The 24,832-nt window shown below is 43.9% G+C and overlaps 1 long non-coding RNA gene across 1 annotated transcript; it reads left to right on the forward strand.

Annotated features, from left to right (window-relative positions):
* Positions 1 to 2,580: 2,580 nt before the first annotated feature.
* On the forward strand, positions 2,581 to 24,577 carry LOC143936539 (uncharacterized). The gene is made up of 3 exons (XR_013263648.1): positions 2,581 to 2,653; positions 12,546 to 12,785; positions 22,809 to 24,577. It is a non-coding gene; the product is annotated as an uncharacterized LOC143936539 (long non-coding RNA).
* The last annotated feature ends 255 nt before the right edge of the window (positions 24,578 to 24,832 follow it).

A 24,832-nucleotide genomic window follows, 5' to 3' on the forward strand; every position in this document is an offset into this window, starting at 1 on the left:
TGACTGAGCAATTGTCATTCAAAGTGTGAGAGCGCTAAAAAGTGGTCTGGGGAGGAAAGGGTACCCTATATTAAAGTGGTTAAAGAGGAGCTTCAGGCGCCCCCCCCCAAAAAAAAATAAAAAATTTAGAAGTCAGCAGCTACTGTCTTTTAGAACTAGAACACTTACCTGTCCAGGTATCCTGCAGTGTCCTCACTCGAGCCAATTCTTAAATTGGCGATCAGGTGCCGGTGCTTTCATCTTGACTAAGGGAAACCGCCAGAGAAGCCATGCGGCTTCACAGCCAGTTTCCTACTGCGGTTTGTGAATGGGCCAAAGTCTTCTGGGGCCTGTGAAGAACTCCAGAAAGCTACAAAGGAGGGGGGAGGGGGGGTTGTGCATGCAGAAGTGGTTGCGAGTACCTGTCAAAACCAGGTACCTGTGCCCCCCCCAAAAAAAATTAGCAAAATGTGGTGTAACATCATATATTCGGCGACCCATCACAGTTTGCTACGGAAGCGACATTCCATCGCCATCTTGCTACACTCCGCACTCCTCCATAGTAAGGATACACTGAGAAGGGGGAGGCGGACATCTTGCTACACCTACCGGAGTTTTGCATTTTACACGTATTTATAACAGTAAAGTGAGCTTATATAGTGAAATACAGTACTTAGAACTCCGTCTGACTGGTTATACATTGAATTTCAAAAGCAGCGGCATCCCTGCTCATCTCATAGGTTTACTAATCTCACAGAAGTTCACCGCTTTGAAAAGTCAACATTTAAACAGTCAGAGTTCTAAGTACTGTATTTCACTATATATACACACACACACACACACACACACGTGTAAAATGCAAATCTGTGGTGGGTGTAACATGTCCGCTTTCCCCCCTTCTTAGTATATCCTTACTATGGAGGAGCGTGGGGTGTAGCAAGATGGCGGCGATGGAACGTCACTTCCGTAGCAAACTGTGATGGGTCACCAAATATGTCATTACAGGGGCAGCAGAGGGCGCTTTGGCAAAAAAAAAAAAACACAACAGAAGCTGATGGGTTCTTATGCAGCACTGCACCATATTTTGCAATCTCTAGGTTTAGCAAACCAACCTCACAGTTCCCTTTGTCTGATTGACCACTGGTGCATGATAGCACCTCCCCCACTTTGTTACACAATTGTAAAAAAAAAAAAAAAAAACACACACCACACACTTTTTATTTCTATAGTTCCAGTTTGTTATTCTCACCTAGGCGAGGATGATGTACCCAGACAGCAGGTGCTTCAGCACATTTGGAGACACACTGCGATTCGCTGGTGTTTTGTCAGATTAGGCGACCTATCACGAATATCTAACGGAAGTGACGTTTCGTCACTGCCATCTTGCTACACCCCGCACTCCTCCACAGTAAGGATACACTGAGAAGGGGGCAAGTGAACATCTTGTTTTGAATTTTACACTTTTAACAGTAAACTGAGTTTATATAATGAAATACAGTACTTACAACTCTGTGTGCATGTTTACATGTTGAATTTTAAAAGTAGCAAACTTGTCCGATTAGCAAACCTGTGAGATCCGTATGCTTGCTGCATATTTTAAAATACAACATCTAAATCAGTAAGATGGAGTTCTAAGTACTGTATTTCACTATATAAACTTAGTTTACTGTATAAAAAAAAAAAAAGTGTAAAATGCAAAACTCCAGTGGGTGTAACAAGATGCCCGCTTGCCCCCTTCTCAGCGAATCCTTACTGTGCAAGAGTGTGGGGTGTAGTAAGATGGGGATGACAAAACATCACAAATTCTGACGGGTCACCTAATCTGATGAAACACTGAGTCCTGTAGACTTGACAAAGATCTCTGTAATGTGTCTGTGCTGGATATGAAGTGAACATGGTGGTGAGGGGAGAACATTCCTCACAAGCAAGGCGCTATGGAGTACCAAGTTTGTTTTTTTTCTTACTTTTATACAGGGACATGCTTTCATATGTACATTTTTTTTTTCCATAGTAAGGGTGGCATTCCTCTATAATCAAACCTAGATTACAACTATCACATAAAATCCATTTCTGACAGGTTCTCCTCACTCTGAGCCTCTTTAACACTACTCCAAAAAGCATGCTGCAACATGTAGTACCTCAGGCGTTGTCATGAGAACATGTGCATTTTTTATTTTATGCATTAATAGCCATTAGAATCTATTCATCCCGAACACTGCAACACATGAATCCAGCTGCATGCACCTTTTCCTGAGGACCCACACACACACATATCAATGAAACGGCTATAAATAATGGTGTAGACTGAGTCTAGGTTTTATCCGTATCGACTCCACCCTGAACACCTTATACCCTCATCTGCTGTTCTTCATGACAGAAAATGGCTCCACGATCAAACTTCAATGTTCCCGCTCTCCTCCTTTTCCTCAGGCGCTTCCTACGGTCGCTGATTGGAGCATGGGCAAGGTGGGCGTGCCACATCATCCAAGCCTCGTTCGACTGGTGCGTTCCACATAGCCTGTCCCCTAGGTGGAGTCAACTGTTGATTTGTCAGAGCCGGGAAGCTATTTATAGCAGTATATAAAGGCGGGCGGATATAGAATAACGTGTAGAGTCATCGGGAATGAGTGTGTTGAAGGTGTAAGGAGAGAGGCACGGCTCGTTCAGACGCTGGGTGATTCACAGGCTTAAGGCTTGTCTCAAATGTCTGTTATAAGTAGAGCTAAATGGAGTTCGGGAGGTTTTATTGGTGCAGTAAACGTCGTAATTGTCCTCGTACTGGAAGTGGATAAAATAGTTTAGTACTTGGTATGAGTCAGTCATGTGGCTATATATATTGGTATACAGGCAGTAAATAGCTCTGCCCTGTCTCATGGATTGTCCCCTGATCTCCTCTACTTACTGACACAACAAATTGGATGATTTCCCAACCGTCAGCAAATGAAATGTGTGGGTGTAATTCCAATGTTTTTTTGCATTGGTTTGGCTTTGTGATTGTAACTTGTGACTGATCATCCTACCCGGGAACTTTTACATTATGTCAGTAACCCAATGCGTTTTGATGTTTCTTACAGCGGGGTTCCCACTTAAAAAACAAAATTGGTCAACAGCTACAAATACTGCAGCTGTGGAATTTTAATAATTGGACACTTACCTGTCCAGGGACCAGCCCCCCCCCCCCCCCCTCCCTGCTTGGCGGTGCTGGCATTTTAACTGTGGGTGCCCAGCAAAGCACCCACTACAAATGCACAAGCGGCGCCAGGCACTCCCTTCCTATGCCAACGTCACTTTCCTCTCCCTTCCTGTGCCGAGGTGATGTCAGGTGCCAAAGGAGGCAGATTACGAGGGAGCCCCTAGCAACAGGCATGTAGAGGAGTGCAAAAAAAAAAATTCTCAAGTATTTTTTTGAAGCACAGTACTACATTTTATTTAATTTTATTTTTTTGGAGTGGAACTCCACTTTAATGAGTTGCATCAGTCACATGCCACTCAGACCAATATCTCACATACACATGGTAAAATCATCATTTTTACTTGGAACCTTCAAACACACTATATATATATATATATATATATATATATATATATATATATATATATATATATATATATGGGATGCCCATAGGATTTGTTATTGCCATGATATTTATAATTTAATGGGAATGTAAGCCAAACTTTTTTTTTTTTAATGTCATAATGTAGATTATAAGGTTTCCTTTATTCTTGCCATAAAGAGTCAATCCTGCTCTGAGCAATCCTCTTTTATTGTTCAGTGAGATAAATCTTGACAGAGAAAAACTGTCAAATCCTCCTCCTTGCTGTGAGTGACATGTGATTTATATATCTCGTGCACTAGTCTAAGAAACATGCATTATTTTTTAATTCCCTCCCACTCCTTTCTTCTGCTGCTCTGCAAGGATTGGATGTTCCACACCTCAGCATAATTGGGCATGCTGAAGTCATGTGGTTACTTTCCTGTCTTTTCATTGGATGTTAGAGATCATAGCAGAAGTACAGTGTAAGAAATACACAGGAAAAAATGCATGTTGATAAGGGGAGTGTAGAGGTGGGCGGAGAGTCTACTGACATCACAACTCCACCCACCGAGCTCCAGACAACAGACCCACCCACAGAATCTGCAGTTTTTCAGGTCTCATAATAGACAGAGGGGAGACATTTGACAGGTAAAGATACATGCATGAGGCGTGTATATCCTTCTAGATAACCCCCATGGCAGTAGTTTAGAAAGGATGACATTGTGTTTACATCCACTTTCAGCACAATGTTAGAGCCAGGAGATTAGATGTGCATGGACATTAAATATACATTTCCTCCTACATCTCCATATAGACTATTGCTCCTCCTGCAAAAACTTGATTCCTTCTACTCACACTAGTTTCCTCCTGCACATGCTTGTAGTTACTGAAATTAAGTATGTCACATTTTCTATTAGGTAGGGGTGCAACGGATCAAAAAACTCTCGGATTGTGTCACGGATCGGCTCATTTTTCGGATCAGCAAATAATTGAATTTGCAAAAACCTGTGAAAATTCCACCGTCATATAGTCCCCACTGTAATATCCACAATCTCCCCCAATGTAATATTGGCTGAGCATTGCTGGGTACGGTAGAGCATGGCTGGGTAGATCAGAGCATGGCATAGTATTGACAGGGTATGTAAGAGTATGGCAGAGTATTGCTGGGTATTGGCAGGGCATTGCAGAGTAGGCTGCCAAAGAGCAGCGCTGTGGGCACTACAGATGCAGCTCACAGCGCTGCATCCATCTGATCTCTCCCTCTCCACTGTACAGATCAGTACAGAGAAGGAAGAGAGGAACTGGCGTCATGACATGATGCCGGTTTGTTTACAAGTGATCGCTCCGGATCGCTTTGACGGAGCGATCACAATGTAAATGGCCTGGGTGTAGAAAGATGGGCGCCGCTTCAGAGCTAGGCCGAAGTCGTGGCCTTTCCTAAGGCCATGACCGCGGATCGCAGCGTGTGCCGATCCGAGCCGGGTGACCTGTTCGGATCACGGATCCGTTGCACCCCTACTAATAGGTGCCCACTCCGAATAAGTCCCTTTACAGGCTCTGGCTGCTCGCTGCTACTAGGCTTGAGGCCTGCAGAACCTCTCCCCGGAGGCATATTAGTTTAAAAGCATTGCTTTAGGTCAGGGCTCGACAAAACCCGGGCGCCACGTCGCATTGGCGACTAGAATTAGCGACTTGCGCCTGGGGCAGCACAGCTGGGGGTATCCTGTCTCCGTGGACCCCCCAGCGTGATTGCGTCGGGCCGCGCCGCCGGGGGCTGGTAATTGAGCCCCCGGCTTTGAGGCCTTCTGTGATGCTAGCTATTCCCTTCTGTGATCCTATTCCTTCTGGAATCTGGCGCCCTCTTGTGGTGGCCGTTGGAATTACAACCATTAATGCTAATAGATCTCCTTCCATTTACTTAGAACACCTAAACATTACATACATATATACATATATATATATATATATATATATATATATATATATATATATATATATATATATATATATATATATATATATACACACACACTTTTTTTTTCTTTTTTATTCTAACACCTTAGAGAGTAAAATGGTGGTTGTTGCAATAATGTCTGTCACACCATATTTGCACAGCGTACTTACAAGCGCACTTTTTTTGGGGAAAAAATAATTTATTTAATAAAAAAAAATAAGACAACAGTAAAGTTAGCCCAATTTTTTTTATATTGTGAAAGATAATGTTATGCCGAGTAAATTGATACCCAACATGTCATGCTTCAAAATTGCGCCCGCTCATGGAATGGCGACAAACTTTTACCCTTTAAAATCTCCATAGGCGACGTTTAAAAAATTCTACAGGTTGCACGTTTTGAGTTACAGAGAAGGTCTAGGGCTAGAATTATTGCTCTTACTCTACCGATCGCAGCGATACCTCACATGTGTGGTTTGAACATTGCTTTCATATATGCGTTCGCTTCTGCACGCAAGCTTGGCGGGACAGGGCGCATTTAAAAAAAAATTTTTTTCTTATTTTAACTTTTATTTTTATTTTTTTTTCACTGTTCTTTTAAAAAAAAAATGTGTCACTTTTATTCCTATTACAAGGAATGTAAAAATCCTTTATAATAGAAAGAAGCATGACAGGTCCTCTTATATATGAGATCCGGGGGGTCAGAGAGACCTCACATCTCATATTTACACTAAAATGCAATTTAAAAAAAAATCGTCATTTGAAAAAAATAAAACAAATAAAATGTCCCTCTAATAGCTATGGGCAATGACTTGGAGACAGGTGAGGGGCTGGGGGCTATCTTCCCCTCACTCGTCTCCATGTCAGGCCAGGGACAGGTCCAGATCGCCGTCACGGACTTGGCTCCTAACTTTTTTAGCTGGCTCCTAGACTCCAAGCAAATTTGTCAACCCCTGCTTTAGGTGGTATACTACTGTTCCCAGCCAGGCCAACTTGCAAATCATGTGCCCTCAGGCCACATCGACTTGACACAGATCCCCACAGTCCCTTCTCTGATCCAGGACTCCCCATCATCCACCGTGTGTTTGATGAAGACCAGGGGTCTCAAACTGGCGGCCCTCCAGCTGTTGTGAAACTACAAGTCCCATCATGCCTCTGCCTGTGGGAGTCATGCTTGTAACTGTCAGCCTTGTGAAACTAAAAGTTCCATGAGGCATTCCAACAGCTGGAGGGCCACCAATTTGTGACTCCTGAGGAAGACTCTAATGACCTTGTAAAAGAAGAGTTCCCTCACAGATTCCCTGGCACATCTAGCCCTCCACTGTGGTAACACTCACGACCTTCCTCAGCCCGAGTCCTTGATGAGGAACTTGACCGGACCGTGCGTTTTGACAGCTTCACCTGCTCCTCTACTCCAGGAGTTCCCTGCCACCATGTGGTGACAGAGACATTGCCAATGACCATGTAGAGGCAATGTTCCCTCACAGTTCTCCCCGAGCAGCATGGGGCTGGCCTCCGTTCCTCACTTCGCTCAGCCGACTTCTCCCACCAGTGGCATATCACCTCAGCTTATATAGGAGGCCCGTCCCCTACCAATAGCGATTGGGGATTGTCAGGGCTACTACATGAGCTGCCTGCCACTCCAGTTCTAGGCCCAGCCCCTCTTACAGAATCTTCTCCCTAGAAGCAGGGGAGGTGCCCCAGAAGTGGAGCAGAGGTGGTCACACCCACTGCTACTCTAACCACTCCCAGCCCCCAGATCAAAACAGGCAGGCCTAGCTTGCATCATAGGCCCGCCTAAATTTGCCTGTGCTGAAAAACCTAGTAAAATAACCCTTACTAGCACCTACCTATTGGTAGCGGGTGATACATATATTTCGTTTTTGAAAGCAGAGACCCTGGAGAATAAAATGGTGGTTCTTGCAATTTATGTTGCATGGTTCTTGCATAGCTGTTTATCAAATGCACATTTTCAGGAATAAAATGCATTTAAAGTAGAACTTCAGTCATTTTTTCATCTTTCCATCTATTAAATCTTCTGCCCCTGTTTTAACTTTGGATAGTAAAACATTTTTTTTTCTGCCAGTAAATACCTTATACAGCCCACTTCCTGTTTCTTGTCTGGTCATTGGCCTAGGCTTATGACATCATGCACAGCTCTCTCACTGTTGTGAGTTTGGAAGGAAGGGAGGGGGATGAGTCATACGAGGGCCAATGAGAGTTGCAGGGCTGGAGGTCTGTGTCTCTGTAAATCCAGCCAGACTAAAGCCTCGTACACATGATCAGACTTTCTGATGGGAATTGTCTCATAACAGGCTGTTGGCAGAAAATCCTACTGTTTTACGCTCCATCGGACAATTGTTGTGGAATTTTCTGTGGACAAATGTTGGATGGCAGGCTTTAAAATTTTCTGCGGGCAAATGTCTGTTGTCAGATTTTCCGACCGTGTGTACACAAATCCATCAGATAAAAGTCCAAAGTACAAACACGCATGCTCGGAAGCAAGGACAAGCCAGAAGCGGACGATCTTTAAAACTAACGTTCCTAATGGAGAATGAACATTCGTGATGTGGCAAATTATGAAATCTTGAAATGCAGCGCACATTCTCTTCTTCTTTAATGAGATAATAATGAATCTGCTTTGGTGGTGATACTGATGGAGTTATTGCAAACTAATTTTCAAAGGCTTTTTTTTCTAGTTTTTTTTTTCTAGTGATATCAAGAATAATATAATAATGCCTGTTTTTTTTTTTTGTTTTTTTTTGGTGCAAGTTACCACAACACCATTATCCCATAGATTATAAGATCAAAAATACAACTATTTTGGTGTCCCTTGTTAATTTTACATTGTAACTGCCTACTCCCAAACTCTTTTTTTAAGTAAAACACATAGCCAAGTATTCTCTACGAATTTTTTATTGTGCATTAAAAAAAAGAAAACAAATAAAATTAGACATACTATCTGCCAATAGAACTTAAACAAAAAGTGCATTCTATGCATCCAAAAATATAGAAAATAAGCCAAATCAATTCATTATTCAACCAAAAAATAAAATAAAAGCCTCATGCATGTGTCCTGCTTCTTAATATAGGGGGTCAACCATGCCAAAAGTTGGTGAAAGCAGCGTTCCGTCATCCAGAGATAATTCTGAAAATCATCTGGATTATTCTCCTGTAGCTCCCCCAGCAAAGGCATATGACATAATTGGTCACGATTAATAAAGCAACCAATTTTTGGTCCAAGAAATCCTCCTCCTCCTCCTGTTCCTGGACTGGACTTGGGTCAAAGCAATAACTCCAAGGCCAATAATAAATAACACGTTATCTCCTCTGATTCCACATGTCTGGTTGATGAACAGCCGGTCAAAAACAAACTGAAAAGTGCAAAATGAAAAGCACAAATCAACATTCGCCAAACTTCTACTAACACGAAATTAGCAGAAGGAGCCCAAAGGGTGGCGCTAAAGAGCTGAAAAAACACGTAGTGCGTCACTACGTTCGTGTTTGGCCGACAATTCCTTGCCGTTTTGTATGCAGGACAAGTTCCTGCCCAACGCCCTTCAGACAAATGTCTGAGGTTTTGTCTGCGGAAAATCCTTCAGAGTGGCAAAGATGTTTTTATTACAGATTATCTGAGGAGACTGCAGTTCCTCTTTAACCACTTGCCGACCAGCCGCCCTCATTTGTGACAGGTCGGCATAACCCCACAAGCCGTCGTAGCTGCACTTCGGCTCCTTTAAGCTGGATAGCAGGCACGCACTGAGGGGGTGCCTGATGTGCCGCACGCGATCGTGGGCATGAGAGGCGGAATAGGGAAGTGTTTGTGTAAACACACAAATCCCTGTTCTGAGAGGAGAGGCAGATCGTGAGTTCCTAATAGCTAGGAACCACAATCTGTCATCTCCTATAGTCAGTCTACATACAGTCTCTTTATTCCTTTCAATTAATATCTCATATTAAAAACATGATTTTTACAAGGACTTTCAATTTTACCACTTGTCTTCCACTGGGGTAGTACAGTGCCTTAAAAAAGTATTCATACCCCTTGAAATTTTCCACATTTTGTCATGTTACAACCAAAAACGTTAATGTATTTTATTGGGATTTTATGTGATAGATCACAAAGTGGCACATGATGGTGAAGTGGAAGCGAAATGATAAGTTGTGTTTTTTTTTTTTTTTTTTTTTTTTTTTACAAATATATGAAAAGCGCGGCATGCATTTATATTCAGCCCCCTGAGTCAATACTTTCTAGAACCACAACTAACTGACCTGGCTTTGCTCTTATGCCTAGTGTGGTCAGTTTTTAATAGGAAAGCAGAGGGACTGAAAGGAACACCAGGGATTTCACATAAAGGAAACAATACAAAGACAACAGGATACTTTTCCATAGAAGTACATGGTATAGCAGGCACATATAAGGAATATGAAATGTTGGGTTTACATATTCTTTAATAAAAACCTCACAGTTGGGGGGTATGCATACATGATCAAAACAATGGACAGAAAATGTGACCATTGTATCTCAGTAAAGAATAATTAAAAAATAAATGTAGTCCCACCCCCTGAAGGAGTGGCTGATTTTGTTGGGCTCACCAATACCTTCTTGACCTCATATGCATCTAGGGGTTTCCGGAGGTAGATGGCCCAAAGAACTGCAGAAACTGACCCTGGATCCACCTTTGGGATTTTTATTTGCAAAAAAAAAGGGTAGACAAAACTGTCTCTTGATGAAGGATAGAGGGTTTAGGTAGAAAGTTCAGGTACTCTTGGAACTGCTCAAGATAGGAAGTCTCTCACTATAGAAAGCCAGAGAATGGCCACTCACAACTGGATTCTCACATCTACCGGATAGACCTCCTCTCACTAGGCCTAGTAGCTGATAGTGTTCAAATAAAGCAAAGCCTCTGCCACAGACTTGCATGTAGGATGCTTGAACAAAGTCTCTGCCACAGACTTGTAGAACACTGGTGAATAAAGTCTCTGCCACAGACTTGTTATAGAACACTTGTAGTAACTGAAGGATGTAGACAAATTTAGAGAGCCCTCATATGGTACCGGTATCTTGCAGCCGGTCCGGCGCTTCCGTACGAGTGTAGATTCACTTGGTGTCTTTCAACTAAGCCTCCAGGCGCTTTCTGAGAAGCCAGCCTTCAGCGTGGCCTTCTCCCGAAGAGTCCTCCTCTGGTTGCTTCCTTAGTTGCTGAGCCTCCCCACAGATGAGACCGCACCGGACCACCTTTGAATCCTCCTTCCAGTTACTTTGCCTCGGGCTAACCAGCCCCGAGACTCTGAATTGGATGGATCTGCACCCCAGGCCATGAGGGCCATGGGGACTGGTCAGGAGGACCAGGACCAAACAGACAGAAAGATCTTCTGGACCTGAACCCAGAAGCATGTGATGTCAGTACCTTAAGTACCCTCTCCCAGAATGCATAGCAGGATGACACTCCCACTGGGCTGGTTCCGAGAAAAAAATGGCACTCAATGTGCCTAGCTAAACTGCGTTCTCACACTTGCCAGAAGTGACAGCGACACCAGTGGCCAAGCAGAACCCAGTGCAATCCAGCTAGACTGGTATTGAAACCATAATTTGGTATAATTAAGCACAAAACCAAACTGCGGTTTTAGGAATTTTAAATAGAAAAAAAAAACATAGCGTGTGCTCTTCAGGAGCCGTCGCTACATAAGGAAAAAAAAAGCTTCAGAAAAGCAGTCTCGCAATAGATGGTTGTCGGCCACATAGCATGGATCTGTCAGGATCGTAAATATAACTCCTGAGAAATGAGATGGGGGGGGGGGGGGGGGGGTATAGTTGCAAAAGAAAAGTTATAATTTAAAGTCCATATAAGATTTGAATGATTACATTTATAGATCCTTTTCTAATTCTGCCTGCACACATCCTCCAGTCACCACTGTCCGAAACATGTTAGAATGGCAGCACTCTGCAGCAGCACTGACAATTGCTCTCTGGCTGATTCCTGGTGTGAAGGGAATGATCAAAAGTGAATATAAAAGTCAATATAACAATGCAGCCAGACAGGGCTGTACACATGCAGCGGCTGCGATGCTTTGCTTTGTAGCTATGACATTCTTAACCCGGGTTGCAGAGTTTGACCACCTCACCAATTGAGAGCAAAGATCTGCACCCCAACTGTGGGCCAAATATTTTGTGAAGCAATGTAAAATTGCTGTTCAGAAGTATGTACAAAAAAATTAAAAAAAATAAAACCCTATTGGCCTAGTTATTTGAATGGTCTTGAAATCACATCAGCAGAAGTAGTACATGCACTACTTTAAAAAACAGAGAACAAGCGGATCGCCTAGTACTTCTGTACCATGCATACCAGTTCAGGCAAACACACTGCATTTAGGGTCCGCTCGTGTGTGGGCTTCAGCGGACAGTTTCAGCGGACAGTCTGCTGAACAAAGTTTTTCGGAATTTCCGAAAAACTGTCCGCTGAAACTTTGTTTCAGTGGACAGTCCCCTCGTGTGTAGGCTTGTTCGTCAAACTAAGTTCCGCGCATGCTCAGAAAAAATTTACACGCCGAAGGTTGCATTGCAGTGTATAGGACGTCGTTTTCTAGTCCCGTCGTACGTGCCGTTCACGTCATCGCGCACGGTTTCAGCGGACTGTTCGTTCGTCGTGTGTGGGCAAGTCCGTCCATGCTATTTTTGAGCGGACTGTCCGCTGAAACTGTTTGACGAACAAAGTTGAGCGAACAGTCCCCGCGTGTGTACGCGGCCTTAGAAGCAAGTACAGGCAGAAGCAGGTGGGTTACTGTATATGAGATTGACCATTATATACTTGTGCAATGGCAGTCTGCCCATTAGGGGCGCATGGGTGCCACCCCCACCCCCATCTATGCCCCTAATATACATACAGGGAACCGGATGCATGGATTCCAATGCGGGGGGGTGGGGGGGTTGTTTTTACGCACGTGATTAGAGCCAGAGGCTCCAATATGCTTCAAAAAAAGGGTGGGTTTGGGGCACAGAGCACTGCTCTTGAAGCCCACACAGTTGTGTGACAATAGCAAATGAATATTCACTATTGTAACTCTGATTCTCCTCCCAGCCAATCAGGAAGCCAGTCATGACACCCATTTCCAGACTGGGCGAAAGAAGAAGTGATCTTATTGGCCAAGGGGGAGGCGACGCATGGCCAAAGGAGAAGCAGTGGAATACAGACCGACCCACCAGCCACCACAATGGCTCCCTCGCAGCAGCTCAGCCATCCAGCACTCCCTGGCTCGGACAGCGGGGGGAGGAGGAGGGGAGATCGGAGTCACCCCCCGCAGGATATCTGCATCCTAAGGTAAGGAGGCCGTCCGTCTCCCGTGGGGGGGGGGTGTTCCCGGTGTACCCCACATTTCCTGCAGTCATGTCTGTCCTAGGGGGCATTGGTTGGCTGCCCTCCCCCAGAATTATAAAGCATCAATCTTCACCATACTAGTGCTGTGAGTAGAACAAATACATGTGAGTGCAATTTTTGGGGGTTTTAAATTAAAACATTTTAAGCCATATCACACTATCTGGGGCCTTTAATTTTTATATTCTCTTGACACATTAATAAGAAGACAATCTGGTCTTGGAAGAAGAGGATTAGAGAAGAATTTCCAGTTAAATTTCAGACCTTCTTTATCACAAAGGGAATTTGCTTCTAGTGAGTCACCCATGAGAGTACTGGGGTGGGGAAGCACAACAATTTCATTTTGGAGTGATCTTCACTTTATTTATATTGAAAGAATGCAATATATATACTGTGTGTGTGTGTGTGTGTGTGTGTGTGTGTGTGTGTGTATATATATATATATATATATATATATATATATATATGTATATACTATATTACCAAAAGTATTGAGATGCCTGCCTTTACACACTCAAACCTTAATTGCATTGAAGTCTTAGTCCGTAGGGTTCAATATTGAGTTGGCCCACCCTTTGCAGCTATAACAGCTTCAACAATTATGGGAAGGCTGCTCACCTAGTTTAAGAGTGTGTCTATCGGAATGTTTGACCATTCTTCTAGAAGCGCATTTGTGAGGTCAGACGCTGATGTGGATGAGAAGGCCTGGCTTGCAGTCTCTGCTCTAATTCATCCCAAAGGTGTTCTATCGGCTTGAGGTCAGCTTTCTGTGCAGGCTAGTCATGTTCCTCCACCCCAAACTCGCTCATCCGTGTCTTTATGGACCTTAAAGCTGTAAAGGGTGGGCCAACTCATTATTGAACCCTACAAACTAGGACTGGGATGCCATTAAAGTTCATGTGCACAGTGCGTAAAAAGGCAGGCGTCCCGATACTTTTTACAATATAGTGTATATCTATATGGAAAGGAACACCTACGTTAGACATACCGGTAATGGTATTTCTACTAACCTTCCAGGACGGCACACCTGAGAGATGAGGGCTCCTCCTTAAAGGAAACACAATCAATTGACAGCTTGTTATTAGTCCCCATCCTTCCCCTTGATCCCCAGTATGTAATAAAGTAATCCTGAACTAGTTCACAAGGAGCATCGCTCCACATAGGTACTTACACCTAGAGTTTAGCTTATCTTTCCCTCCACATAGGGCGGGAAGTAGGTCTGCCATCCTGGAAGGTTCGTAGAAATAGTTACGGGTAAGTCTAACGTAGGTTTTCTCCTATCACCTTCCAGGACGGCACACCTGAGAGGATAATCAAGTAAACACACGCCTACCTTCAGGGTGAGGCCACACCTTGTAGGACCTTCCGACCAAAAGCCAAGTCTTGCTGTGATAACACTTCCACACGGTAGTTCTTCAGGAACGTATCTTGACTGGACCATGTGGCCGCGCTGCGGATATGTTCCCAGGAGGCCCCTTATTTTTCAGCCCAGGACGTTGCTAGTGACCTGGTTGAATGAGCTTTAACCTTTGCTGGTGCTGGAACTCCATAACTCTCATAAGCCATGGAGATGGCTTCCCTGATCCATCTGGAGACTGTGGCTTTAGAAGCCTGAAGTCCCTTCCTAGACCCAACGTACAGAATTAGCAGGGGACTGGACCTCCTAAAACTCTTTGTTCTTTCTAGATAGGTAAGGAGGCACCTTCTTAAATCCAGACAACAAAGTTTATTTTATTTCTCATTTTTTGATGTATCACAAAAGGACGGCAATGTTATATCTTGCGTCCTATGAAATTAGAATGCTACCTTTAGTAGATATAAGGTATCTGCCCTGAGGGTGACCCTATCTGGCTGTACCAATAGGAAAGGTCCTTCATGGACAGCCCTTGCAAGTCCCCGACCCTCCTGGCCGTAGAAATTGCTAACAAAAATGATAATTTTAAGGTTAGAAACGTAAAGAGTACCTCTTCTATAGGTTCAAATGGGTGTTTAGATAACGCCTCTAACACCCTTGTCCAATCCCATGGTGGGAAACTACTTTTGGAGACGGGGTAATCCTTTCCCCGGCCAGCAGAAAATGTTTAATGAGGTCTTCCTTTGCCAATCTTACATCAAGTTAGACCGAGAGGGCCGCTATCTGAACCTGAAGGGTGCTGACAGCTAGCCCTTGGTCTACTCCGTTCTGGAGAAACTCCAGGATAACGGAAACAGTGGTGGAGGCGAACTGTCTTTCTTTTCCCCAGGAACAGAAAGTCTTCCAGACTTTAGAATACATCTTTTTAGTCACTAGTTTCCTACTCAGAAGGAGGGTACTTTTTAAGATCTGACGCTCACTTAACAGGCCCTCAGCTGGAAAAATTCCGGCCTTGATTGTAGTACTGGACCTTGCCTGAGAAGATCCTGAGCTTCCGTGGCTCTGCCACTGCCATCGAACTTAAGCTTGCAAACCAAGCTCTCCTTAGCCACCAGGGCGCTATCAGGAGGAGTTGGCCTGAGCTTCTGAAGAACTCGCGGAATCAGTGGTAGGGGTGGGAAAGCATATGCCAGCCTGCACTGCCAGGTTTGAGTCATAAATCTAGTCATTCTGACTCCCTCTCTTGGGAAATCGAGAAATATCTCTTTACCTTCCTGTTTCTCCTGTTGGCGAACAGATCCATTTCCGGATTTCCAAAGCGTTGCACCAGGGTTTGAAATACCTTGGGGTTCAATTCCCATTCCCCTTGTCTTATCGGCTGATGGCTTGTCCCTTTTATGTGGACAGCTGAGATGTAGAGAACCTTTCCTTCAGTCCAGAATCTGTTTGGATAATTCTAACAGGAGTCTGGATCTGGTGACTTAGGTAGGCTATGGCAGTGGCATTGTCAGAGCTCACTTGAACCTCCTTGCTCATGATGTTCTTTTGAAAGGCTTTCAGGGCCTCCCCCACTACTTTGAGCTCCCTGTAGTTGGACAACATCCGACCTAGCGAGCTGTTCCATTGGCCTTGGACTTTCTCCATTCCAAGGTGGGCCCCCCACCCCCAGGAACTGGCATTGGTGGTAACTTTTACCAGATTCCACTGAGCCCACGGCCTGCCATCCTTTAGGTTTTTGGGTACTGTCCACTACCCCAGGGAGTACAGGACCTGAGGGGTTAGTAATATCTCCTGATCCAATGACTCCTTCTTTTTGTCCCATGAAGACAGGAAGAAGTGGTGAAGGTCTCTTGAGTGAAGTTGCGCCCAGACTATGGCTGGTATCCTTTCTGACATCAGATCTAGGGCTCTTAGTACCTCCCTTCAGGAGCATTGCAGGGTCTTTATCAAGCCCCCTACTGATGAAGCTAGTTTTGCCACCTTGTCCTCTGGCAAGAAGAGCTTCTGCAGTCTGGTGTCCACCCTGTAACCAAGAAAGGTCTTGACCTGTTCTGGTTCGAGGGAGGGTTTTTCCATGTTGATTATCCCAAGTTTTTTAGAACAGACATTACTTTGTTGGTATCTAAACTGACCTGGGTGACTGATGGCCCGGAGATCAATACATTGTCCAGGTATGGAATTAGAGATATACCCTGGAGATGTAGAAATGCTACTGCCTCTGCTAGGATTTTTGTTAAAATCCTTGGGCTGGCTGTTAACCGGAAAGGAAGGACTCTAAACTGCAAGTGAAAAATCTCCCCTCCAACTGCTACTGCGAACCTCAGGAATGCCTGATGATCTACTTGAATTGGCACATGCAGGTAGGCATCCCTGAGGTCCAGAGTCGTCATGAAGGCCTCCTTCATGAGGTTTTTGCGTACAGAGTAGATACTCTCCATAGTAAACTTTTTGTATTCCAGGTACCTGTTCAGATTTCAGCTGATACTTTCCTGACCGCTTGCGAACAACGCATACATGGGAGTAGAATTTCTGGTACTGTTGTTCCTTTGGTACTGGTACCGCCACCTGCTGTTACACCAAATTCCTGGATACCCTCCAGGAGGACAGATCTTTTCAGGGTATCCCTGGGGATATGTGTAAGGGTGATCATAGAGGGAGGTTTTGCCAAGAACTCCAGACAATAACCTTCTCGCAGAATCTGGCAGATGTAACTGCTGTCCGATATCTTTTCCCACTGAGGGACAAAGTGGGACAGTCGTCCCCCCACCTTGATCTTGGCGTCACTTGGTTTCTTTGGTGTCAACCTTGGGGGAGGAAAACGACAAACTGTTCTTTTGCTTTCCACTACCATAGCCCCACCATTTGTTGGGCTCCTTTTTGGCTCTATGTTGTGGTTGTCCTGGGGGGCCTCAAAAAATTCTTTAAATTTTTTCTTTTTTTGGCTTTGAGAATTTTTTACCCTTTTTTGAAAACCTAGACAGAACGTTATCCAGGCCCGGCAAAACAGCAATGAACCCTGAACGGGAAGGCCACACAGTTTACTCTTTGACGTAACATCTCCTTTCCAAGTCTTAAGGCTGGATTCACACCTATGCAGTTTTAATGCTTTTTGCATTTTGCAGATTTGTACTACAGAACGTGTTCCATAGGAAACCATGTTAAATGGACTGTAGTGAAAATCTACAAAATGCAAAAAGCACTAAAACTGCATAGGTGTGAATCCAGCCGTAAACCAGACAGCTCTCCAGACTGAGTTGATTAATGTGGCCATTTTAGCCGAGGCTTTTGCAGACTCAACTGCAGCATCTGTAAGGTAAGCGACAGCTTTTCCTATTACTGATAGGGAGTCAAGGACGTCATCCACTTCAGATTCCTGAGACAGGTGCTTAGTCATTTTCTCCACCCAGAAATCTGCATTCCTGGCTACACAGGCTGCTGCTAAGGCCGGACCCATGGCTGATGTATTAGCCTCCCAAGCTTTTCTAAGAAGGCATTCTGCTCTACGGTCCATCAAATCCTTAATACTGCCTGCATCCTCAAAGGAGAGGTCAGAAAGCTTGGTGACTTGAGACAGGGCAGCATCCAGTCTTGGGAGCTTAAAGAATGTCTCTTCGTCAGTCTGATTAAAGGGGAACCTCTTTTTCCAAGTTTTTTTTTGTCTGACAATACTCCTTTCAGGCTCCCTCCATTCCTGTAGGACCAGATCCTTAAAGAGGAAGTAAACTCTCCCACTCTGATGCTTCTTTTCATTTAGTCCATTATAATAAGTAATTATCAAACTATATGTAAAGAGTAAACTAGTGCGCTCCACCTAATATGTCATAAAAAAATTTTTTAAAAATTTTTTAAAATATTTAAATAAATACAAAATTGATGCGCATAGGAAGCAGCCAGCATAAAAACAGTGATCTCTGCACTAAAAAATAGGTATATAAATTAATAAGAATGCGGCGCTACCTAAAAGTACTAAAACTTATAAATGAATAATAATCCCAAAATCAATATAAATCAAATAATATCGACTAAATGAAACATGGATATAATAAGAAATGAATCCATATAGATAATCCAAATAAAGATACGTGTGCACGCAATAAATGTGCAACAATTAGTGAATAAAAGTCTGTGAAAAATTATCAATCCAGTGATTAAATAGAAATAATTTGCATAAGTAATCCAAATATAAACAAGCGTATAAAAAATATATATATATATATATATATAAAAATGTATAAAAATATATAAAGTGAAAAATCCGTGAAAAAACAAATGTAGTGACTATTTAGATAATCAATATACACACGTGATTGTCCATAAATAAAGTGCACTGATGACTGATGAATTGCAAAAAATATACAAATAAAGTTCATGCAAAAAAGTGTGAAGAATCAATTCCCAAGAGTGGCAAGTCACTGCAAACTTCAGTGCTTAATGGGTGCACCAACTATTTTCCCCAGCCTCTCACCTCCAATAGCTGGTAAACAGGCACTGTGTAAAAGGATAACTGCTGGCTTCTTAATCTTTCAGTCACACTGCTCCACCGCTGTTTGTATTTCACTGTAAGGTTATATATTATATGCCCTCCTAATAGCTCCAGGAAATCCAAGCCATATAAAGTGGAAAAACACAGAGGGCTTTCATGTGTAGTATCTTCGCTTTTTTATTGAAATAAACAGGTAAAATCCACACTTACATTCACAAATACAGCAGAGTGTGCAGCAATCGCGGACTTCCGGTTTCGGCCGTAAACCGGAAGTGATAGGTCCGACACCAAATTCCTTCCCTGACGCGTTGCGTTACAGAACGTAACTTTTTCAAAAGTTACGTTCTGTAACGCAACGCGTCAGGGAAGGAATTTGGTGTCGGACCTATCACTTCCGGTTTACGGCCGAAACCGGAAGTCCGCGATTGCTGCACACTCTGCTGTATTTGTGAATGTAAGTGTGGATTTTACCTGTTTATTTCAATAAAAAAGCGAAGATACTACACATGAAAGCCCTCTGTGTTTTTCCACTTTATATGGCTTGGATTTCCTGGAGCTATTAGGAGGGCATATAATATATAACCTTACAGTGAAATACAAACAGCGGTGGAGCAGTGTGACTGAAAGATTAAGAAGCCAGCAGTTATCCTTTTACACAGTGCCTGTTTACCAGCTATTGGAGGTGAGAGGCTGGGGAAAATAGTTGGTGCACCCATTAAGCACTGAAGTTTGCAGTGATTTGCCACTCTTGGGAATTGATTCTTCACACTTTTTTGCATGAACTTTATTTGTATATTTTTTGCAATTCATCAGTCATCAGTGCACTTTATTTATGGACAATCACGTGTGTATATTGATTATCTAAATAGTCACTACATTTGTTTTTTCACGGATTTTTCACTTTATATATTTTTATACATTTTTATATATATATATATATATATATATTTTTTATACGCTTGTTTATATTTGGATTACTTATGCAAATTATTTCTATTTAATCACTGGATTGATAATTTTTCACAGACTTTTATTCACTAATTGTTGCACATTTATTGCGTGCACACGTATCTTTATTTGGATTATCTATATGGATTCATTTCTTATTATATCCATGTTTCATTTAGTCGATATTATTTGATTTATATTGATTTTGGGATTATTATTCATTTATAAGTTTTAGTACTTTTAGGTAGCGCCGCATTCTTATTAATTTATATAATTATCAAACTATAGCCACTGTAATCCAGCCCAAATCGCATATTACTTACTGTTTAAAGAAACTTTAAAGTGGTTGTAAACCCTTACAAACCACTTTGACCTACAGGTAAGCCTAGATTAAGGCTTACCTGTAGGTCCAACAAATATCTCCAAAACCTATACGGTTTAGGAGATATTTGCCCGAAGACGGGCACCGCTATCTACAGCACATGCGCCGTAGACAGCGGCGCTCAGGCGCACTGAGCGGGGCATCGACGATGACGAAGATGCCACGCAATGCCGTGCGTCTCGGCTCCCGTGCGCATGCGCGGGAGTGACGTCATCGCTGCTCCGGCGAATCACAGCGCCGGAGCAGCGAGACCCACGGAGACCCACCAAGAAGATGGACGCTCAGAACTACAGGGGACATCGGTGACTTCGCTGGCTCCTGTGTCATGTAAGTGACACATAATGGGCTACTTTGCGATGCATAGTAGTCCATTATGCTTTGCCTTTGCAGGGAATGAAAGAGGAAGTAAACTCATCAGGGTTTACTTCCTCTTTAAAAAAACTTGTTTCCAGGGGTTAGGCAGCGCCATCATAAGTATTGTTTTCTGAGTCCACAGTGGAGTGTATTTCCTCCCTTACATGGAGCACTTCCTGTACTGTTAACCAAGCCTCCTTCTCAATCCAACGTTTCTATGGCAACCCTGCTTCCCTGTTCATAGCTGACTTGTTTATTTCATAGTATTTACTTGTGCTGATTACCTAGTGTTTGCCTGTATGAGTCCTATCAGTTTCAGCTGATAAGACTGCAGTACTGCTGTCCCATGCCCTGCTTTACACTGTATGTGAGGTCACATGGTGTGTAGGAGGAAGCTCTGAGTGATTAGCAGCCACCTGAGAGCTCAATACTGTGTGCTGTAGGAAGTCCTGATAACAGATAGATAAGATATAGAGAGTGTGCTGTAAATCAGGGGAGATCTGGGCATGCTCAGTGACGTCATTCTAAAGAACAAAAATGATAACAACAATACTAAGCAAGTAAGGAGATCTCTACAAGCAGTGTTCATTAGGGATTTTTATGCTGATTCACATGGGACAAAGTTGTAGGGGAGGGTTTACAACCACTTTAAGGGCTTTATGGAGTGGGAACACTATTGATTGAGCCTTGCTCAGCCCCCTGTATACCTTGTCCTGTGCTGGGGTTACTCTAGAGCAGTGATGGCGAACCTTGGCACCCCAGATGTTTTGGAACTACATTTCCCATGATGCTCCACTACACTGCAGAGTGCATGAGCATCATGGGAAATGTAGTTCCAAAACATCTGGGGTGCCAAGGTTCGCCATCACTGCTCTAGAGTCTAGGGGCTTCTGGAATCTCTTCAGTTGCATATATTGCCTGTAGGAGTCCATCCAGACCCTCTAGGGTAAAGAGCTGTCTCCTTAGCCTGGCATCCTCCTGAGTCTAACTTAACAGGTCTGGATCCAGCTCCCCCTCTGAGCTGTGTTCTGACCTGGCCTGGCTTTCCATATCCCCCCTGTCCTCCTCTTCCTCCTCTACCTGGGCTAGAGGGAGTGACTGTGAGGGTGGGAGAATGGCACTAGGTCCCCCTCCAAAGAGGCTCTCCTGTACCTCCTCTAGAGGTAAGCTCCTCTGTGTCAGGGCCCTGGGTTGTTGACTGCCCGGTGGCATCACGGAAAGCTCTGACTGTTGCCAGCATTTCCGTTTACATAGACGAGAGAATTTTTTTCATCAATGCAGAATCTTCTTTTACTGCTAGTTTGTTATACAGTTATAGCAGAGCTATGCCCTGTAGCGGCAGGAGGGTGTTTATCTGGGGCATCCTGGGCTCTGCTGGAGGATTCTGTGAGATAAAGCATATAGTATATAACATTATTGTACTAGAGAGGGGGGGGAAGGTGATTGGTGAAGTCCAGCCTGTTCTGGTGATCCCAAAGATTCTCAGACACCTAGAATCCAGAACCTCTCACCCCCTTCCCCTTCTCCCTTTCCAAGGGGGGTTTGTACTAACCGGGCTCCGACCTGGATCTGCCCACAGTTGCAGTTGCCTTCCCTTCCTCCTGTTCTATGAGGAGGTTGGCAGGGTCCTGGGCTGCTGGTACCGCTAGTGGGTCTAGTACAGCAAGCCAAAGCGCTTTTCACTACCTTTCTCTGTCTCCAGGGGAAATATTCCAACAGGGACACTAGTTTTGATGACCTGGAGGGCCCCAATGGATTTCCTTATTTTGCAGGGATTTCCACTCACTTCCTGTTTTGCTATAGGACAGGAAGTAAAGGTAAATCTCCGCAATGGGACACAGATGGCTAAAAAAAAAAAACTGACGGGTTATGACCCTCCCTTACTCTATCCAAAATGAAAAAAGTTTTGCCCATAGTTCTATTTTAACTCCTTGACGCTGGCAGCATGCAAATATGTGGGCTCTCGGTGGGTGAGCCTTGGCCCTGAGCAGCCGCATATTTGTGTATATTAGTGTAAATACAGCTGTGCCAAAAGCACACCCTGTTACCAGTGGCTAACAGAGTGCTCCCAATTGCTACTTGCGATCGGGAGCTTTCTGATCATTTGATCGCCATGATAGCCAATCATGGCAGTCACATGAACATAAACCCCGCCCTGGCTCCCGGCATCCTAAACCCCTTTAAGGGCCAGGAGGCGCCAGCTTCAATGGGTTAATTACACAGTATATACTGTATATTTTGCTTTACAGCGCTGTTTGAGAAATGTTTGAAACCAAGTAAAATGCATCTGTTCATTGATCATAGAATTGTATTTGGTTCACACAGTGTACCTGCCTTTTTGTATGTTTTTTTTTTCATGTCTGGATTTCTCCCTACATACTGGTATGTCAAAGAACTGACGGTAGCAATATAAAACTGTAAATTTATTTTGAAATCTTTATTTTTTAGGTCCGGTGTGTTTCTCCAAGTAGTGTAAAACAACAAGTGCCAGCATTTGCGTGTTACATTATTTGCGCTCCTCTTTCGGAATCACAACGCAACATAAAATCGAGAAGGTTGGGTCTTGATATCATTGACTCCAGAATGAAGGGGAGAGGAAGCTTAGCTCCACAGATGTGTCAAATCGTTTTTTTCTAATTTCCGTCTTCATGATTCACCCCTCCCCTCCTTCCTTCCTCCTACAGACCGCCTTTTGTTAAATCCTCAGACTGCTCATATTCTGTCCTAGTGTGGCTCCTCTATATCAAGAAATTCAGAGTAAATATAATGAATGACATCCCCAACTAAACAGATAAAATGCCTATAATTAAAGTGAATCACAAGGAAATGTATATGTTTTGTGAGACATCCACCCCTGCCTTGTTAGGGCTGATTCACACCATTGGGTTTTAGGTACATTTTAAAGCACCTTAACAGGTTGTGGACATCTACTGCAGCAGGGCGGCTACTGTGCAATGGATCACGTATCTGATACGTGGTCAATGCTTTGGGGTGATGTGCCTGCCACCCTGGCTGTGCTGTGATTTGTTACAGCACAAGCCAATCATCAGGTCATGGACAACGTTTGATCACTGAGACCCGCTGATCAGCTCCGTCATTCACGGAAGAGAGTTCTGTGTTGTAAACAACTCAGAGCTCTGTACACTGACAGGTGTTGTTTTTTTATTTCCTGCAAAGCAGGGAAAAAAACTATTTTTCTTAGTAAAGCCAGCACATTTTACTTGATCACCTCTAGATGTTATCCCCTCCAAGCCAGTGTCATTAGATAGTGACAGTGTATATGTAGCACCCTCTAGGTTGCTAGAGTATGGCTATAGGTTTTTGGTAGAGTAGGTAAATTTAGGCAGGCCTGGCTGGCAGCCAGGCCTGTTTGTTTTAATCTGGGCTGGGAATGGCTCAGGGTGGTGCTTGGTGACTCACAGGTGGCGTCACTAGGACCTCCTACTTCTTTCTAGAATGTTCCAGTGTTTTCTAGAAAGAGAGGCTGGAGGGGAGGTGGAGCCACCTGGGGTGTTCTAAGGAGCCCTGACTAATCCCCAACTTGAATTGGCAGGCCTCCTTAAATACCCAGGGTTACCTTAGGCCTGGGCTCGGGTGCGGATGGGACCCTCCTACAACACACAGAGGTGTCCTGGCCAGAGAAGCAAGAAGAGAACAGCGGGAGAGAGCAAAGCTTGCCAAGTCTCCAAGAAGTAACAACAGGTTGCAGCCAGGAGGACTGGTGAGTGAAGCACAGTTGAGAGGACTGGGGAGACACGCCTGAGAGGACTGATAGAGAGCAGTCTGAGATGGGTGTAGAACCAGAAGAGTGGACTGGGGAGGCACGGCTGAGAGGACTGGGAGATTGCAGTCTGAGATAGGTGCAGAACCAGCTGACAGAACTGTGGAAACATAGGCAGTGGAGAGAGGCAGCTGCAGCCAGGAGGGCTGGCAGGGTCTGAAGATGTGGTACTAGCCTCAGTAGCCACGTGGACAGCTAGCACTAAAAAACGACTTTATTTTTGTTGCTACACTAAAAGGGGCCCATGGTCTCTGCCTGCAAAGGGCATCTACTTTCGGCATGGCTGAGCCAGTGTCAGGCCTACCAAATGAGTGCTAGCTAGTCTGGAGTGCAGAAGAGAGGAAGCGATTTACAGGAAGAGAAATTGAGTACTGTATATGCCGGATGCATATATAGTCCCAAATTGCAATGTTCTGATCACTATCCAAGTTTTATACCCTTCAATAAAATAATAACAAAATGCAAGGGCTGCTTTATTGTCTCTGAGGAGTGTAAAAGTGTGTGTCTGGCTGGGGAGGGTGATAGGTGGACTACTATACACAGCAGCCCTCATAAGGGTGCCGTTACATGTAGTATTAGCACAGATCACTGTATTGGTGTCACTTTTGATGGCAATTAGTGTAACCTCAGTTAATGTAAGTTAGTGTCACATTTCCCACCACACTATTATAGTTCCACTATAAGTTCCAGA

Source organism: Lithobates pipiens, unplaced genomic scaffold (assembly GCF_037356315.1).
Source record: "Lithobates pipiens isolate NorthernLeopardFrog02 unplaced genomic scaffold, aLitPip1_a1.2 Scaffold_1, whole genome shotgun sequence".
In the NCBI taxonomy this organism is placed as follows: Eukaryota; Metazoa; Chordata; class Amphibia; order Anura; family Ranidae; genus Lithobates; species Lithobates pipiens.